Source organism: Nomascus leucogenys, chromosome 1a (genome assembly GCF_006542625.1).
Source record: "Nomascus leucogenys isolate Asia chromosome 1a, Asia_NLE_v1, whole genome shotgun sequence".
Classification (NCBI taxonomy): Eukaryota; Metazoa; Chordata; class Mammalia; order Primates; family Hylobatidae; genus Nomascus; species Nomascus leucogenys.
The window spans coordinates 103494977-103515490 of NC_044381.1; the positions used below are offsets into that span (position 1 = coordinate 103494977).

At 39.5% G+C, this 20514-nt stretch overlaps 1 pseudogene; it reads left to right on the forward strand.

Annotated features, from left to right (window-relative positions):
• The first annotated feature begins 14720 nt into the window (after positions 1 to 14720).
• On the forward strand, positions 14721 to 15160 carry LOC100585026 (annotated as a pseudogene).
• Positions 15161 to 20514: the final 5354 nt, after the last annotated feature.

The window sequence follows — 20514 nt, forward strand, 5'->3', positions numbered from 1 at the left end:
ATCTTCGCCTCCCAGTTCAAGTGCTTCTCCTGCCTCAGCCTCTGGAGTACCTGGAACTACAGGCTCACACCACCACGCCTGGCTAATTTTTGTACTTTTATTAGACATGGGGTTTTGCCATGTTGGCCAGGCTGGTCTCAAACTCCTGACCTCAAATGATCTGCCCACGTCGGCCTCCCAAAGTCCTGGGATTACAGGCATGAGCCACTGCACGTGGCCTCAGGTTTTATGCCATTCAAAAGACTTATATAATATTTTGCACCGTTACCAAAAGTATTCAGAATAAATGAGGTGATTGATATCTCTGCTCTGTTCTGGGTCTAATCTACGAACCCTAAAGCATTATGTTTGTTGTAGGATGTCATTCTTTAAAAAGGAGGAGGAAGAAATGTAGGAGGAAGAAGAGGAGGAAAGAAATAAATATAAATGGTCAATCGAAGTAAAAGAATGTTCAGTCTTTCTAATGATTAAATAAGTGAAAATAAAAACACTAGTGAGACAGCATATTTGACTACCATATTGGCAAAGATTAAACTGTGAGAATGCCTGGTACTGGTGAGGTTATAAAGTGGCAGACCCTCTTCCATGCAGTTTCTATGAATACAAATGTTTGCAACTTTTCTAGAGGGAAACTTGATAATAACTATCCAAATTTAAACGTGTATCTTACTTGATTAAACAATTCTACTTTTACAGATTTATTCTAAATAATTGCACAAATATACAATAATATATGTACAAGTATAAATGTGGTATTGTTTATACTAATGAAATGAAACCTTAAATGTTTATCAGTAAGTCATTGGTGAAATAAAAAATGGTACCTTATTCAAATGAGTGCTTTGGTAGGCATTAAAGCTGATCAGAGAGATGCAGAAGCATTGCCACAGGAAGAGACCTATAATTATTTTAAAGAAGCAAAACACATTAAAGAACAGTAGTTATACTGTAATTCCACTTATCCAAATTTATTTCTGATACATTTTAAAAGTCTGAAAGTTTACAGCCAAGAACTGCCCTTGGTGGTGAATCTAACTCAGATTAGTTTATGTAGAAAAGGAGATTTGTTGAAAGGACTGAGGTAGGTCACAGCATAAAATAAATTGCTTAAAGAACCAGAGACACGCCGAGCATGGTGGCTCATGCATGTAATCCCAGCACTTTGGGAGGCTGAGGCGGGTGGATCATGAGGTCAGGAGATCGAGACCATCCTGGCTAACATGGTGAAACCTCGTCTCTACTAAAAATACAAAAAAATTAGCCGGACTTGGTGACGGGTGCCTGTAGGCCTAGCTCCTTGGGAGGCTGAGGTAGGAGAATGGCATGAATCCCAGGAGGCAGAGCTTGCATTAAGCCGAGATCGTGCCACTGCCCCCTCTAGCCTGGGCGACAGAGCAAGACTGTCTCAAAAAAAAAAAAAAAAAAAAAGAACCAGAGACATTTTAGGGAATTCAGAGACTATTGTATCAGACCTGAACACTGTCATCTTCTTTTACTCTGTCTTCCATGTCTTTCTCTCTTTTTCCATATCTTGTTTCAGTTTCATTCTCCCTTATCACATACAAGATTTCTCCATATTGTGAGGAATATGGCTGCTAGCCACTTCTACACATACACTCTGTGACTGTCCATAGCGAAAAAAAAAAAGATTTTTCTCTCTTAGTTTCCCAGTGTGAAAAATCTCAGGGCAGGATTTTGATTAGCCTTGTATCATATGCCCACACTTTTGACCAGTCACTGTTACTAGGAGGTCAGAATTTTCTAAGGTTAGAGTACATTACCATAAGAAATATTACGTTCTCACATAGGTTTAAATACAGACCAGGTGATCACTTAGAGAAAGTAGTATCATGGGTATAAAATACCAAAAAGGTTGTGTGAATCAAGTAACCTTGAGTCCCTTTTCAACTGTAATTCCATGATTTTCTGAAGGGTGAATCTGTTTTTTTTAGGTTCATTTTGTTCATGGACTGTCAAAAAGACAGTTTTGACTTTTTCAGGCCAGAAAATCTTCTTTGCCTAAAATATACATGAAATTCAGATAAAAATGTTCTTGTTTTTAACTCTGTATTTTACTCTACCTTTTCACCTTTGTTATATGTCCAAACACCAAATAAGCAAATTCAATGCTAGGTAGCATTACTGTAGTCAGCTCTTAATTATCTAGATAGAGTTATCATATATACATATATATACTTTTCTTCTCTTTTCTTTCTTTCTTTTTTTTTTTTTTTGAGACAGAGTCTCATTTTGTCACCCAGGCGGGAGTGCAGTGGTGTGATCTCAGCTCACCGCAACCTCTGCCTCCAGGGTTCAAGCGATTCTTCTACCTCAGCCTCCAGAGTAGCCGGACTTACCGGCTTGCGCTACCACACCCAGCTAATTTTTGTATTTTTAGTAGAGATGGGGTTTGCCATGTTGGCCGGGCTGGTGTTGAACTCCTGACCTCAGGTGATCTGCCCACATCGGCCTCCCAAAGTACTGGGATTACAAGCTTGAGCCACCATGCCTGGCCCATTAATATATTTTTGAGTGCTATTTTTTGCTGTCCACTTGTCTTTCTGATTATAGAGACTAGATTTCACACGGTTAATTATTGCAGCAAGGAAATAGAACTCCAGTAGTTTTCAGAGCAGCAACACACCCAGCTAAAAAAATTACATTTTTCAATTTTATTTGCAGGGAGATGTGACCAACTAAGTTCAATGAAAGTATCATGTGGGACTTCTAGGAAGGTTTGTAATGGGAGCAGGTTTGATTAAGAGAGGACTAATTTGCCTTTTCTGCTATCTGGAATGTGATAGCTAGAGCTCAGCAGTCTTCCTGGTTCATGAGATGGCTTTGAGAATGAAAGCCACTTACTGTGGAGGATGGAGAAGATAGAATGAGCCAGGGTCACTGATGCTTTTGTGGAGCCACCATTCTGTCTCTGTATCCTTCCAGGAAAGAATAAAGCCTTGTGAGTTTAAAGTTTTTTCTTTAAAAAATGTTTGTTTATGCAGTTCCTGATACAATAAGTTTTTCTGTGTGCTGTTATTTATGATCTCCTTTGAAATCATTGATTGTATTGACAGTAAGGGTAATTTATAGGGTGAAAGAATGAAAGTATGGCACAAGAGATCCTGTCCCCTCAAAATCACTTAATTTACTTCCAGGGAGTAATCTTAGGCATGAGGGATAGGTTAACTATAACAATGGCTACTATGTGTTCTGTGTTTATTCAAGACACTGCTGAAAGCATTTTGTTTGAATTGACTTATTTAATCCAGACAACTTGTTATGAAACAACTATTTATCCATTTTACAGATGAAGAAACTGAGTCATGGGGAAGTTAAGTATGCTTGAAAAAAATCACACAGCCGATACAACTGGGCATGTAGCTCTAGGGCTCATGCTCTTAACCATTATGCTACACTTTCTACAGTAGAGCTCTCATATGGAGCATTCCAAAAGTAAATAATTCCATCATGTCCCTTTCCTAGGACCCTAAGTCCATGAGATACTTTGTACCTGAAAAATTAAAGATAACTTGAGTTGTTAATGTGTCAATAAAAGTATGATAAGGAATGTACAATTTCAGTGATTGTTATATGCAGAGTAAAATAATGCAAATGTGTCATGTAGCTTAAATGGCAATGACTTTAATTTTTTGGCCATCTTTTATATATAGAAAGAAAAACTTATTTTTGCATAATGTGTATACCTTAAAGTATATTTGGATTATTTTCCTGTCAAATAGCTCTTTTCATTCTCCTTTGTTTGCTCTTTTAAGTGATATGAGATATTTATACTTGGTCAAAGTGATTTTTAGAAACTGCTTTTTTTTATTTTTTATTTTTATTTTTTTGTGATGGATTCTTGCTCTGTCACCCAGGCTGGATTGCAGGGGCACCCTCTCGGCTCACTGCAACCTCCGGCTCCTGGGTTCAAGTCCCGAGTAGCTGGGATTACAGGTGTGTGCCACCATGCCTGGCTAATTTTTGTATTTTTAGTAGAGATGGGGTTTCACCATGATGGCCAGGCTGGTCTCGAACTCCTTACTTCAGGTGAAACATCTGCCTCGGCTTCCCAAAGTGCTGGGGTTACAGGCATGAGCCACTGTGCCCTGCCAAAACTGTTTATATTTTTAATTTATACTACAGTTTTTGTAGCACCCATATACATTTATCTCTGGTTAACATGATGTCACATATGTGAGTTGGATTTAGTTATCATCCTAAAATATTTAAGTGGTTTTCCAAAAACTGATATAACTACTTTGCCATAGAATACTATGACTTGCAACAAAGTATCTAGTTAAAACTTAATATTCAGCTGGGCACGGTGGCTCATGTCTGCAATCCCAGCACTCTGGGAGGCCGAGATGGGCGGATCACCTGAGGTCAGGGGTTCGAGATCAGCCTGGCCAACATGGTGAAAACCCATCTCTACTAAAAATACAAAAATTAGCTGGGTGTGGTGGTGCGTGCCTGTAATCTCAGCTACTTGGGAGGCTGAGGCAGGAGAATCGCTGGAACTTGAGTGGCAGAGGCTGCAGTGAGTCGAGATTGCACCACTTCATTCCAGCCTGGGCGACAGAGCGAGACTCCATCTCAAAGCAAAAACAAAAACAGAAAACAACAACAACAAAAAAACCCCACAAAACTTAATATTCAAAGTAATGTAGACATTCAGAGAAAAGTTGTAACTTGTTGCTTGAATGAAGCAGAGTAGGTAGGACACTTCTGATAATTGACTAAAATAATATAAGGATATCAGAGTGCTCTGTTAGAAATTTAACTTGTTTCTGCTCTGGTGAGAGGTAGCAATTAAATGTGGAGACGCGTGTATCATGTCTGGCCAACACCATTGAACTTGGGAATGACACTGCCCAGGGAAATCTCTTAGAAGGTTCTTAGAGAAATGGGACATGGGTTGTTTTACTGGTGATTAATGGGTAAGGTACTTGAATGCTGGGCTGATAATTCTGCTTCCCCACCTCCTCTTCTCCAGATTTATTTCCCACCATTGCCTGCTCTCCTTTTTCTCCTGGTGATGGACCCCAATAAACTGTGTTATGTAGACTTTCTTATACTGCATTGTACTTTCTTATACTCTTCTAGTCGAGTTCTTGTTGGTTCAGGCAGTAAGAAATACCAGCGAGGGGATGGAGGAAGTGGGGAGGTAGAGAGGAGAGATCAGGGCATTTCTTTCTTTTTTCCATTCCTGCCTTGGAGCTGTGTTCTGACTGGGGCTGCAGCTCTACAGCTACTGGCTTCCACTCCCCTAACTTCTCCATCACTCCATGATAGGGTTTGGCTCTGTGTCCCCACTGAAATCTCATCTCCAATTGTAATCCCCTTGTGTGGAGGGAGGGACCTGTAATCCCCATATGTTGAGGAAGGGAAGTGATTGGATTATGAGGGTGGTTTCCCCCATGCTGTCCTCGTGATAGTGAGTGAATTCTCAAGAGATGTGATGGTTTTGTAAATGCTGGTTTATTCCTGTGCTCTCACTTCTGTCTCACCTGCTGCCCTATAAGATGTGCCTGCTTCCCCTTCTGCCATGATTATAAGTTTCCTGAGGCCTCCTCAGCCGTGCAGAACTTTGAGTCAATTAAACCCCTCCCTCCCTCCCTCCCTTCTTTCCTTCCTTCCTTCCTTCCTTCCTTCCTTCCTTCCTTCCTTCCCTCCTTCCTTCTTTCCTTCCTTCCTTGTTGTAGGAAGTCAGGGACCCCAGACAGAGGGATCGGCTGAAGCTATGGCAGAAGAACATAAATTGTGGAAATTTCATGGACATTTATTACTTCCACAAATTAATACTTTTTAATTTCCTCTGCCTGTCTCTAATCTCTTAATCCTGTCATCTTCGTAAGATGAGGATGTATGTTGCCTCAGGACCCTGTGATGATTGTGTTATCTGTACAAATTGTTTGTAAAACGTGCGTTTGAACAATATGAAATCTGGGCATCCTAAAAGAAGAGGATAACAGCGATTTTCAGGGAACAAGATAACCATGAGGCCCGACTGCCTGTGGGGCCAGGCAGAACAGAGTCATATTTCTCTTCTTGCAAAAGCAAATAGGAGAAATATCGCTGAATTCTTTTTCTCAGCAAGGAACAGTCCTGGGGAAAGAATTCATTCCAGGGGGAGGTCTCTAAAATGGCCTCTCTGGGAGTGTCTGTCTTATGCAGTTGTAGATAAGGGATGAAATATGCCCTGGTCTCCTGCAGCGCCCCCAGGTTTGCTAGGATTGGGAAATTCCAGCCTGGCAAAGTTCTAGTCAGACTGGTTGTCTGCTCTTGAACCCTGTTTCCTTTTAAGATGTTTATCAGTGACAATGTGTGCCCAGCAGGACATGTACCTTCATCAGTAATTCTAGTTTTGCCCTGGCCTTGTGATCTCACTCTGACTCTCTGCCCTTGTGATATTTTATTGCCTTAGAAGCATTTGATCTCTGTGACCCACACCCTATTTGTACACTCCCTCCCCTTTGAAAATCGCTAATAAAAACGTGCTGGTTTTGCGTCTCAGGTGGGCATCACGGAAGCTGCCAATATGTGAAATTTCTCTCTTGTACTCTTTCTCTTTATTTCTCAGACTGGCCAACACTTCGTGAAAATAGAAAAGAACCTACGTTGAAATGTTGGGGGCTGGTTCCTTGGATACTTCCTTCTTTCCTCTCTCTTTTCTTTCTCTTTCTTTCTTTCTTTCTTTCTTTCTTTCTTTCTTTCTTTCTTTCTTTCTTTCTTTCTTTCTTTTCTTCTTTTTCTTTCTCTTTCTTTTCTTCTTTTTCTTTCTCTTCCTTTCTTTCTCTTTCTTTTCTTCTTTTTCTTTCTCTTTCTCTTTCTTTCTTTCTTTTTTTCTTTCTTTCTTTCTTTCTTTCTTTTTCTTTTCTTCTCTCTTCCTTTCTCTCTTTCCCTCCCTCCCTCCCTCCCTTCCTTCTTCCTTCCTTCCTTCCTTCTTTCCTTCTTTCTTTTTTTTTTTTTTTTTTGAGACAGAATCTCCCTCTGTCACCCAGGCTGGAGTGTAGTGGCAGGATCTTGGCTCACTGAAACCTCTGCTTCCTGGGTTCAAACAGTTCTCCTGCCTCAGCCTCCCAAGTAGCTGGATTACAGCATGTGCCACCATGCCCAACTAATTTTTTTTTTTGTATTTTTAGTAGAGATGGTGTTTCACCATGTTGGCTAGGCTGGTCTTGAACTCCTGGCCACAAGAGATCCACCTGCCTTGGCCTCTCAAAGTTCTGGGATTACAAATGTGAGCTGCTGTGACCTAAACCTCCTTTCTTTATATATTACCCAGTCTCAGGCATTTCTTTGTAGAGTGTGAGAACGGACTAATGCACTCCAGCTCCAGCTTATCGCTTCGGGCCGAGGGGTGGTAACAGTTCCAAAGTGCTCAGCATCCCTGTGGCGTCTCTTAGCCATATTCACACATCTGTAGAAAGTTTATTTATTAAGTTATTTCCAAACCTCAGCTGAGTCTTCTGTTTCCTGCTGAGACCCATACTCTGGGAATGAACTAAGGCAGGTTAGTATACTTTTTCCTAGTGATGTAAAAAGTGGATACTCTTATTAAAAAAGAGGGCTCTTAAAAGATGGAAAAAAATATAGATTTTTTTCCTTTGGAAGTCTTTAAAAATAAGAGAAATGTCTTTTTTTTGGGAATGGTTTCTGTTTAATAGATAAGGTTAGAATATTAATGACAGTCATATCTATGTGTGACCAAACAATTGTTGAGCACAGTTCTACTCAGCCATTTCAGTGCTTTTGTGCAGGTTTTTCTTTAAAATTTAAATACAATGTATCTTTTGCTGTTTATTTTTTAAATAAAAAATATCTCTTTTTTAAATAAAAAATAATCGGCCGGGCACGGTGGCTCATGCCTGTAATCCCAGCACTTTGGGAGGCTGAGGAGGGTGGATCACGAGGTCAGGAGATCAAGACCATCCTGGCTAACATGGTGAAACCCCATCTCTACTAAAAATACAAAAAATTAGCCGGGCGTGGTGGCGGGCACCTGTAGTCCCAGCTACTCAGGAGGCTGAGGCAGGAGAATGGCGTGAACCTGGGAGGCGGAGCTTGTAGTGAGCTGAGATTGTGCCACTGTACTCCAGCCTGGGTGACAGAGCGAGACTCTGTCTCAAAAAAAAAAAAATAAATAAAAATAAAAAATATTCTGTCATAATATAGTGTTTTATTTTTTAAACAAAAACTAAAACATTCCTCTGCCTCCCCCATTTGTTATTATTTTTTTACCTGAGTCATCTTAAAGAGGAGTTTTTATAGAAGTACTTTCTTGGGTTTTGTTTATGATTATCTAAACCTGAGAGTTGATAACAGAATTAGAAAAATGTAAAATTTATTCCAGCTGTACTTTGGAAATTTTTTTTTTCCTGCAGATGTTTTTCTTCCTTTGGAAAATAGAAGCCAAGGCCATACTAATGTCCAAGTTTCAATAGTGGTTATGTTTTGGTTGAAAGCATAAATATAAAGATTAATTTTATTCTTATCAACATAATCTAGAGATGAATGTGTAATTTTTTAAACTGGTAGTTGAACCAATAGTAATTTCTCATATTTTTGCCTCTGTTTTAGGAGAGAGGCAGTGAGAGAGAAACTCTGCCTGTGATGAAACAATTTTGAATTTTTTTTCCTTCTGCAGGAATGAGTTTATTGATAAGCAACAAAAAGCTCAAAACTCTTCTAGGAGTTTGGGGTTCCTATAGTTAGCCTTACATCCCTTTTGTTAGGATGACTTCCTCAGAGCCAGAACTATTTTTCTGAGGCTCTTTAAGATGGGAAAGATGGGAAACAGTGGAATAAGCTAAGGTCTTCCATATGTCACATCCATTCAAAAGGAACACATGGCAGGAACATGAGCTTTTGTTATCTTGGAAGCAGGATTTTTTGGGTTCTCTTCTCATTCTACATTTGCCAACTTTATGATGCTAGTTCATCTCAACCAACCAAGGTTTCATTAAACTTGGTTACTGACATCCAATACCTGTGATTCTTGGTTGAGTTTTACCTTTTGGACCAACATACCCTAAATATATAGGGCATAGTAGAATGTGAACCTTGAGGAACTCCATTGATGAACGTGTACTGTTGTAGTTTTGTAGAATACTCAATTCCCATGATTATAGAAGTCTTTGACAGCGGTTTTTCCTGATTTAGTGTTCCATGAAGCATAAGGTAAAGGATCTTTAGATGATCTTATCAGCAGGTGATATTTCTGGATGTCAACCAATAGTCTCTTAGAATCTAAGGTTTAAGCTGGTTTCATTTGGAGTTCTTTACATTTAAGTCTGGCTACCACTGCCCAAGACCAATATTGTCTCTATTTCCACATGTTCACTAGTGCCCCCTACTGATGAATGAAAAACTGATCCCTTATGACTTACACAATGTATTAAATGTTTAATCTGACGAGATCCTAGTTCCTGCCAGCTTCCTTTTCTTTCTTCCAATAAAATGGCTTCTTCATACAGGTGTTGTAGTGGAGTTTATATATCTCCTATGAGACCCCAGACTGAGGCTTCATGGCTTAACATATGTGGTAGGCAGGGACATGCATCAACTAGATTTCTAGCTGTAACAATTTCCTATGGCTCCTGTAACAAATTGCCACAAGCATCATAGTTTAAAACCACACAAATCTGTTTTCTTGCAGTTCTGGAGGATAGAAATCCAAAATCAGTCTCACTGGGCTAAAGATAAGGTAGAAAATGTGTTCTTTTCCAATTAGATAAGAGAATAAGAAACAGTTTATATTCATATGGAATGGACAATAATATTTGTTTATAGGTTTGTCGCAGGGCTGTTTTTAGTCTTCTTGTCTTCTGTCATAATACAGTTTGAAGAGATCTGGGCCCTCTTGACATTTGGCATTACGCTGATCAATTACTTTGATGACATTATTTTGATTGAGTTGGATTTGCAGGAGAGGGCTAGCACAGTGGAGGCAATGGCAAGATATGCTGTAGTGTGTGAGAGACAAACCCTATGAAGACATAAGTGCTTGCTACATCTGTAAATACTTTAGGGGTTTATCGATCAGGGCTGTGCCTGTATATATCCTCTAACATAAAGACAAATTATTGCATCTTGTATTTCCTACATTAAAAAAGAAGCACAGTACCTGATGGGCCTCTGAGTTCTGGAGGCAGCACAATTCTACACCTAGGGATACTTCTCCAGCCAGTATACTGGATGACATAAAATGGTGCTAACTTTAAATCAGATCCTGAGTAGGAAATAGCAACAGGTCCAGGCTGGGGTGCAAGCATCCCTGTCACTTGGGTCATACAGTTTAGCAGAATTTATGATTATAAAGGTGTAAGTGGTAAGACAAGATTCTGTGTGGAGTTTGTTGCAAGTCCCAGCAGGGAAATTATAATGTTAGTCCCTTGGTTTCTGGAGCAAGGCAATGCCATTTTTGGTAGAGAATTATATACCTTTTGATGTGCTCCTGAACCCTGGTGGAGACAAGATGCCTGACCATGGAGTATCAAGTAACCATGTATATATTATAAAAATTCCCATCATAAGCTGGGTCCTATCAGACTTACCAAATAGAAAGGTCAGATAGGCCAAGCAACAGTACATTGCAAGATGGAGTTGGTGCATTTAGGAGCAAGTATAATCATAACCAGATGTCTCAAACAAGCTTCACGAGTAGGTGTTACAGACCCCCATGGCACCTATCACTGTTTTAACAGTGCCCTTTCATTCATCTCATGCCTCTGGTTCTATGGAGGATTCTACCCGAAGCACAAAGAAAAAACTCAAGCTTGGTTAATGGATGGATCAGCTCAGTATGTAGATAAAAGTAAAAAATAGCCCCACTCAAAGGTTGCTTTGAAAAGACAGAAGGTTCTTAGAACCATTGTCTACTACATGCTTTGCCCAAATGTGTTTCTCTCTCTGGTCTCACGGATACATTTTTTTCCCTCCTAACCATAGCTCTTGCCTCATTATATTTTAAAACCATTAACCTTTCAAATAATTTTATGGAATCCACTGACTTACCTCTTTTAAGAATTATCATCCATAACTTTGTCAAGTTTGAACCTTTTTAGAGAAAGGACCTTACTCAACATGTAGATTGGTTACCTTTTTGACCCAAGAATTGTACATCATTGCCACAGCTCACGACCCTGCCAGTGTAATTTGTTTCTTGAGATATGGGGTAGTTTCATAAGACTTGGCTACTGCAGCGTTTTATCTCTGTGGTGATTAAAGGAATAATATTTAACCCAGAAATACTTATTAAACCTGCCAATCTGTTAAGAAAAAAGAACATTGTTTAGGATAGCTTTTGATAGTAAAAGGAAATGGTTTAGGAGGACGAAATAGGTTGGAAGTTTCTGATCAAGCTTTTATGTAAAAAAAAAAAAAGATAAATACAGGGAGAAGAAAAGGAAGTTACTCATGGAAACAAAGAAATTGGGCTTAAAATCAGAAAGAGACCTGAGAGCATGAGGCCATTTATATTCATGGCCTTTCTTTTTTTTTCTTTCTTTTATTTTTTTTTGAGATGGAGTCTCACTCTGTTGCCAGGCTGGAGTGCAGTGGCGTGATCTTGGCTCACTGCAACCTCCACCTCTTGGGTTCAAGTGATTCTCCTGCCTCAGCCTCCTGAGTAGCTTGGTCTACAGGCGCGTGCCACCATGCCCAGCTAATTTTTGTATTTTTAGTAGAGACGGGGTTTCACCATATTGGCCAGAATGGTCTGATCTCTTGACCTCGTGATCTACCCACCTTGGCCTCTGAAAGTACTGGGATTACAGGCGTGAGCCACCATGCCCGGCCATTCATGGCCTTTCTACATGAGCATTGTGAAAGAAATTCTGACATCTCTTAAACAAGTATGTCTTTTCTCTTGCTAATTAATTTCTGGAATTTTCTTTCAAGTCTGACTTGAGAATGCTATGAAATATATGTTATCTTGTAAAGCCAATCCCATTTGATCAGAGGACAGTTCAAGTTGATTATTATTACTGTTAGTATTATTATTATTGTGTTCTACCACAGGGCATTTCCCTCCTATAAATGTGCACAAACAAGGTATATAAAGGAAGTTTCTCTAGAACATATTAAAGTGAACAATTTACCTTAATCTGTGAATTTGCCAGACTCAGAAGAAGCATTGGAATTTAACAGGTTTCCACTAGATGGCAAGCCACCTCTTTGAATTTCTCAATGGCATCAAGCAAAAAAATTGCTGCTGTTTAAAATGTACATCTTTGCATGAGACAGCTGCGCTTGTATCAAAAACTAATAAAGGCACTGATTCACAAATTTAGCCAAATTTAGAATCAAGCTATTCAAACTGAAACTGAAAATATATTGTAATGTTTAAAAGTTTTATTTGGAGAATGTGTATTCATTTATTTATTTAACAAATATGAAGTGCCTCCTATGTGTTTTTCATACTTTGTTTCATAACAACGAGATTGGGTGTTCTTATTAGTCCCAATTTAGAGACTGGGAAACTGAGGCTTAGATAGATTAAATGATTTAATAGTCCAAGATACACAGGTTTAAACCTACACAGTTTGTCCCGGAGCCTGCTCTCCTAACCACTACATCTTAGTGCCCACCATAAATAAATTACAGTAAATCAATGTAATATGTGTAGCACTGTGTCATGTTTAAAAGGATTATTTTTTATTTTCTTCTTACAGACATTAGCAGAGTTAAATCTTCTGGCATGACCTTTATGAAAGACTGTGTTTAAACAAGTAAAAATGATTGCAAAACACACTGTATTAGAGCAAATAATGTCTGTACAGTGTTGCCTGTGTAAGCATATGCAAGATGAAAGGAAATTGCATAAAACTCTGCGAAAGTATTACAGAAAAAGACAAATATAAAGAGACAGAGTCAGAGAGAGACTGAGAGAAACATACATGTGAAAGAGAAATGATCAAACCATGTGTAAGAAATCATTATTTCTGGCTGGGCACAGTGGCTTATGCCTGTGATCTCAGCACATTGGGAGGTCGAGGTGGGAGGATACCTTGAGATCAGGAGTTTGAGATCAGTCTGGACAACCCTGCAAAACCCCATCTGCACCAAAAAGTAGAAAAATTAGCTGGAGGTGGTGGTGCATGCCTGTAGTTCCAGCTACTCGGGAGGCTGAGGTAGGAGGATCACTTGAGCCCAGGAGTTGGAGGCTACAGTGAGCTGCGATCATGCTACTACACTTCAGCATGGGTGACATAGTGGGACCATGCATAAAAAAAAAGAAAAAAGAAAAAAAGAAACACGGGGTGTGGTGGCTCATGCCTGTAATCCCAGAATCCCAGCACTTTGGGAGGCTGAGGCCGGTGGATCACCTGAGGTCAGGAGTTTGAGACCAGCCTGGCCAACGTGATGAAACCCTGTCTCTACTAAAAGTACAAAAAATTAGCTGGGCATTGTGGTGGGTGCCTGTAATCCCAGCTACTTGGGAGGCTGAGGCAGGAGAATCCCTTGAACCCAGGAGGCAGAGGTTGCAGTGAGCTGAGATCGAGCCACTATACTCCAGCCTTGGCAACAACAACAACAACAACAAAAACAAAAAAGAAAAATAATAATTTCTGTAACAGAAACTGTTTCCTTGTGAATGTCTCTTGCTGTAGAAGAATTTTTCACCAATAGAAAATCAGTGAAATGAAAGTTTAAAAGACAAGAATATAAAGTAACAGAATGAAATTAAAAGGGAAGTGCAAGGTCAAGGAAACTCAGATGTAAAGCAGAATTTTAAATCTAATAAATATATTAAAAGAATAAAAAGCAGAAGAGACATAGTTAAAATTTAACTTAATGTGATGGAAAAAAGGCATAAGTTACAGTGAATGAGAAGCAAGATGGAGATGAAGGCAATTAGGAAGAGGCTGTAGACATGGATGACTGATAAAACAATAGGCATCTCTGAAGTAGACAACAGATGGTGAGAAAAAGTATTCAGAGATATAATAATGGAAAATCTCTTTCATAATAAAGCACACACATCTAATAGGAAAAATTGATACTGAATTACCAACATTGAGAAGTGCCCTTTGTGTTACCGAGCATCGAGATTTTTTTTTTTTTTTAGATGGAAATTGACATTTTTTTTTTTTTTTTTTTTTTTTTTATTATACTTTAGTGTTTTAGGGTACATGTGCACAATGTGCAGGTTTGTTACATATGTATCCATGTGCCATGTTGATTTCCTGCACCCATTAACTCGTCATTTAGCATTAGGTGTATCTCCTAATGCTGTCCCTCCCCCCTCCCCCCTCCCCACAACAGTCCCCGGAGTGTGATGTTCACCTTCCTGTGTCCATGAGTTCTCATTGTTCAATTCCCACCTATGAGTGAGAACATGCGGTGTTTGGTTTTTTGTCCTTGCGATAGTTTACTGAGAATGAGAGCATCGAGATTTTAACAACAAAAAAGAATTCTTCAGACATCAAGTAGAAAAAGCAAGTTACTTAACAAGGGGAAATTCAAGCTTGTGTCAGACTTTTTACAGAAACATTTAGCACTGGAAGAAATGGAGGTGCCCACCACATTCTTAGACAAAATACTATATTCATCTATGTTATAATTCAAATATAAAGTATTCAGGGGATAAACATTTAAGAATTTTTTTTTTTTAGGGGTTGCGTTGTTCTCTGGTAAAGGCGTGCAGGTGTTGGCCGTGCCCTCTGAGCTGGGATGAGCCATGCTCCTGGTGGAAGCAAGGGAGCCCAGCCGGAGCCATGGCCAGTGCAGTGGTAGCAGTTGGACTGACCATTGCTGCTGCAGGATTTGCAGGCTGTTATGTTTTGCAAGCCGTGAAGCATATGGAGCCTCAAGTAAAACAAGTTTTTCAAAGCCTACCAAAATCTGCCTTCAGTGGTGGCTATTATAGAGGTGGGTTTGAACCTGAAATGACAAAATGGGAAGCAGCATTAATACTAGGTGTAAGCCCTACTGCCAAAAAAGGGAAAATAAGAGATGCTCATTGACGAATTATGCTTTTAAATCATCCTGACAAAGGAGAATCTCCTTATATAGCAGCCAAAATCAATGAAGCTAAAGATTTACTAGAAGGTCAAGCTAAAAAATGAAGTAAATGTATGATGAATTTTAAGTTCATATTAGTTTATGTATATGAGTACTAAGTTTTTATAATAAAACGCCTCAGAGCTACAATTAAAAAAAAACAATTTTTTTTAAACTCTAGTCAAATGAAGTCCAGCTAATCCAGAAACTAATACAAAAATAGAGAACCCAGGAATAGAAACACACATCTAGTGAGAGTAGCAGTAAATTGGCTGGGCACAGTGGCTCATGCCTGTAATACCAGAACTTTGGGAGGCTGAGGCAGGAGGATTGCTTGAGTTCAGGAGTTTGAGACCAGCCTAGAGAGACCCAACACTAAACATAGAGAGACCCAGTCACTAAAAAGTGGAAGCAAAGGCAAAGCAAAACCAAAACCTAGCTGGGCAGGGTGGCACATGCCTGTTGGCTCAGCTACTTGGGAGGCTGAAGTAGGAGGATCACTTGGGCTTGGGAGATTGAGGCTGCAGTGAGCCATGATCGTGACACTACACTTCAGCCTGGGTGACAGAATAAGACTCTGTCTCCAAGAGAAAAACAGAGTGATGATAAGTGCTTGGCAGCAGTGTACCAAGTAATGGGGTTAAAACGATGACTAAGGGTGTAATCGAGCTGAAGATTCAGAGATGTTAATCAATTAGAGTACAATGTATTAAGCGCTACTACACTGATAGAAGAGAGAAAAGAGTAATTCTATATAGAATAACTGATGTCTATAGCCATACGAGCCTGAACATGCCCAATCTCGTCTATGTAGGGTAACTGAAACCTGAGACTTGGAGGATGAGCATCCAGAAGCTAAAAGGGACAGAGCGGACCATTCTAGGAAGGGGGAAGGAAGTCCAAAGGTTTAGCAGTATGAGTTGGCAGTGTGGAAAGGCTATATGGTAGGTCATGTGGAAGTGGAGAGATATAAGCCTGGAAAGTCATATGCAGCTTTTGAAGGGATCTGTGTACAAATGGTTCTCGATTTACAATAGTTTGACTTAACAGTTATTTTTGGCTTTATGATGGTGCAAAAGCAATATGCGTTCAGTAGAAACCAGACTGAAAGTACCCATACAACAATTCCGTTTTTCACTTTTGGTACAATATTCAATACATTACATGAGATATTCAACACTTTATTTTAAAATAGGGATTGTGTTAGATGACTTTGCCTAAATGTAGACTAATGTAAGTTTTCTGAGCATACTTACAGCAGGCTAGGCTGAGCTATGATGTTCAGTAGGTTAGGTATATTAAATGCATTTTCATTTTCAACAATGATATTTTCAGCTTACCATGGGTTTATGGAGACCTGTCTCTATTGTAAGTTGAAAAGCATCTGTACTTGCTAAGGGGTTTGGTCTTAATCCTGTGACACTGAAGGGTTTTAATGTGGGAAAGGACTAATTTTTCCATTTAAAAAATGGTTGCTAAGGCTGGGGTGGTGAAGGGGAAATGGGGAGTTGTTGCTCCGTTGGCTTAAAGTTTCAGTTATGCCAGATGAATAAATTCTAGAGATCTGCTGTACAGCATGCTTTCTTTTTTTCTTCCTTCATTTTAATTTTATTTTGTTATTTTATTTTACTTTTTTGGAGACAAGATCTCACTCTGTCTCCCAAGCTGTAGTACAGTGGAGCGATCATAGCTCACTGCAGTCTCTAACTCCTGGGCACAAGTGATCTGCTTGCAACAGCCTTTCAAGTAGCTGTAAATAAAAGTGTGCACCACCATGCCCAGTTAATTAAGAACATTTTTTGTTGTTGTTGTAGAGACAGGGTCTAGATATGTTGTCTAGACTAGTCTCAAACTCCCGGGCTCAGGTGATCCTCCCGTCTTGGCCTCCCAAAGTGTTGGGATTACAGGCGTGAGCCACTTTGGTTGGCTCAACATGGTTTCTTTAGTTAACAATGCAGTATTGTGTATTTAAAAATGGGTTAAGAGGGTGATCCCTTGCCAAGTGTTCTTATTATAAAATGAAACAAAATAAACCATGCAAAGTGACACAAGGAAACTTTAGGAGGTGAGGCATATGTTTACTACCTTGATTGTGGTGATGGTATCATGGGTGTATGCATATGTCTAAACTCATCAAATTGTATACATATGTGCTTTTTTTTTTTTTTTTTTGGTATATCAATGATACCTCAATAAAGCTGTTAAAAATCACTCTGGCAATAGCCTACCAACTGAAAAAAACCCAGGACCAGACAGATTTATAGCTAAATCCTACCAGATGTACAAAGAAAAGCTGGTACCATTCCTACTGAAACTATTCCAAAAAATTGAGGAGGAGGGACTCCTCCCTAACTCATTATATGAGGCCAGCATCATCCTGATACCAAAACCTGGCAAGGATACAACAACAACAACAACAACAAAGAACTTCAGGCCAATATCCTTTTTTCTTTTTTTTTTTTCTTTTTCGACATGGGGTCTCACTCTGTCACCCACACTGGAGTGTGATCTTGGCTTACTGCAACCTCTGACTCCTGAGCTCAAGTGATCCTCCCACCTCAGCCTCCCAAGTAGCTGGGACCACAGGCATGCATCACCTCACTCAGCTAATTTTTCATATTTTTGGTAGAGACAAGGTCTTGCCATGTTGCCCAGTCTGGTCTTGAACTCCTGAGCTTCAGTGATCCACCTGCCTCGGCCTCCCAAAGTGCTGGGATTACAGGCATTAACCACTGGACCTGGCCCAATATCCTTGATGAAAATTGATGCAAACAAAATACTGGCAAATCGAATCCAGCAGCACATCAAAAAGCTTATAAACCACAATCAAGTAGGCTTTATTCCTGGGATGCAAGGTTGGTTCAATATACACAAATCAACAAATGTGTCATCACATAAACAGAACTAAAGATGAAAACCACAAGATTATCTCAATAGATGCAGAAAAGGCTTTTGATAAAATTCAACATCCATTCACATTAAAAACTCTAGTTACTAGGTATTGAAGGAACATACCTCAAAATAATAAGAGCCATCTATGACAAACCCATAACCAACATCACACTGAATGGGAAAGAGCTGGAAGCATTCCCCTTGAAAACTGGCACAAGACAACAATGCCCTCTCTCACCACTCCTATTCAATATAGTATCAGAAATCATGGCCAGGGCAATCAGGCAAGAGGAAGAAATAAAAGGCATCCAAATAGGAAGAGAGGAAGTCAAACTATCCTTGTTTGCAAGTGACACAATTCTATATCTAGAAAACCCCATAGTCTCAGCCCCAAAGCTCCTTCAGCTCATAAATTACTTCGGTAAAGTCTCAGGATACAAAATCAACGTGCAATAATAACTAGCATTCCTATACACCAACAACAGTCAAGCTGAGAGCCAAATGAGGAAGGAACTCCCATTCACAATTGCCAAAAAAAGAATAAAATACCTAGGAGTACAGCTAACTAGGGAGGCAAAAGGTCTCCACAAGGAGAACTACAAAGCGCTGCTCAAAGAAATCAGATATGACACAAAGAAATGAAAAAACATTCCATGCTTATGGGTAGGAAGAAACAATATCATTAAAATTGACATACCGCCCAAAGCAATTTACAGATTCAATGCTATTCCTGTGAAACTACCATTGACATTATTCACAGAACTAGAGAAAACTATTTAAAAATTCATATGGAACAAAAAAGAGCTCAAATAGCCAAGGCAATCCTAAGCAAAAAGAACAAAGCTAGAGGCATCACACTACCCAACTTCAAACTATACTGCAAGGCTACAGTAACCAAAACACCACTGGTACAAAAATAGACACATAGACCAATGGAATAGAATACAGAACCCAGAAATAAGGCCATACACCTACAACTATCTGATCTTTGACAAACCTGACAAAAACAAGCAATGGGGAAAAGATTCCCTATTCAATAAATGGTGCTAGGATAACTGGCTAGCCATATGTAGAAGATTGAAACTGGACCCCTTCCTTACACGATATACAAAAATTAACTCAAGATGGAATAAATACTTAAATATAAAACCCAAAACTACAAAAACTCTAGAAGAAAACCTAGGCAACACCATTCAGGACATAGGCACAGGCAAAGATTTCATGATGAAGACTCCAAAAGCGAGTGCAACGAAGTGAAAATTGAAAAATGGGATCTAGGCCGGGCGCGGTGGCTCACGCTTGTAATCCCAGCACTTTGGGAGGCCGAGGCGGGCGGATCACGAGGTCAGGAGATCGAGACCACGGTGAAACCCCGTCTCTACTAAAAATACAAAAAAATTAGCTGGGCGTGGTGGCGGGCGCCTGTAGTCCCAGCTACTCGGAGAGGCTGAGGCAGGAGAATGGCGTGATTGAACCCGGGAGGCGGAGCTTGCAGTGAGCCGAGATTGCGCCACTGCACTCCAGCCTGGGCGACAGAGTGAGACTCCGTCTCAAAAAAAAAAAAAAGAAAGAAAAATGGGATCTAATTAAACTGCACAGCAAACGAAACTATGAACAGAGTAAACAACCTATGGAAGGGGAGAAAATGTTTGCAAACTATGCATCCGACAAAGGTCTAATATCCAGCATTCATAAAAAACTTGAACAAATTTACAGGAAAAGATACAAACCCTGTTAAAAGTGGGCAACGGACTTTGAGCACTAAACTCTGATTTTTTTTTTATCTTGCCCAAATTCCTATCTAAGGAATCTGGGGAGTCATGCTCTACAAATCATAAATTCTCATCAGGTGGGTTTTATTTAACCACATATATTGTGACTTACTTTCCAACCTGACTTTGGCGTAACCTTATGAGACAAAGAAGAAAATCAAAATATTTTACCCCAAAACATGTTTCTTTGCTGTATCTTTAAATGGGCCTGCAAAGCTGTCATTTGTTGGGGGAAATTTGCATCTGTAAAAAATCTCTATTAACATAGCTAGATCTTTTTCTCCCAGGCCCTCCCAATCCTAAAGAGATTAACTAAAAGCCTAGCACCTTTTAAAGATCTGAACAGGAAACATTTGTCATCTATTGTCTCTAAAGGCAGCCACTATAAAACTTCAAAAGAACCTTGGTCTCCACAATCTTTTATCTTAACCTGAACATTTCCTTTCTATGATCCCAGATCTTTAGATAAACTCAACCAATTGTCAACCAGAAAGTGTTTAAATTTACCTATAGCTTGAAAGCCCTTCCCACTTTGAGTTGTAAATGTATTTGACTGATGTCTCATGCCTCCCTAAAATGTATAAAACCAAGCTGTACCCTGACCACTTTGGGCACATGTTCTCAGGCCCTCCTGAAAGCTGTGTCATGGGCCAGGGTCACTCATATTTGGCTCAGAATAAATCTCTCGAAATATTTTACAGAGTTTGACTTTTTGTCAACAACTGGAACAGGCAGGTTTCAAAAGAAGACATATATGTGGCCAAAAAAACATATGAAAAAAAGCTCAACATCACTGATCATTGGAGAAATGCAAATCAAAACCACAGTGGGATACCATCTCACA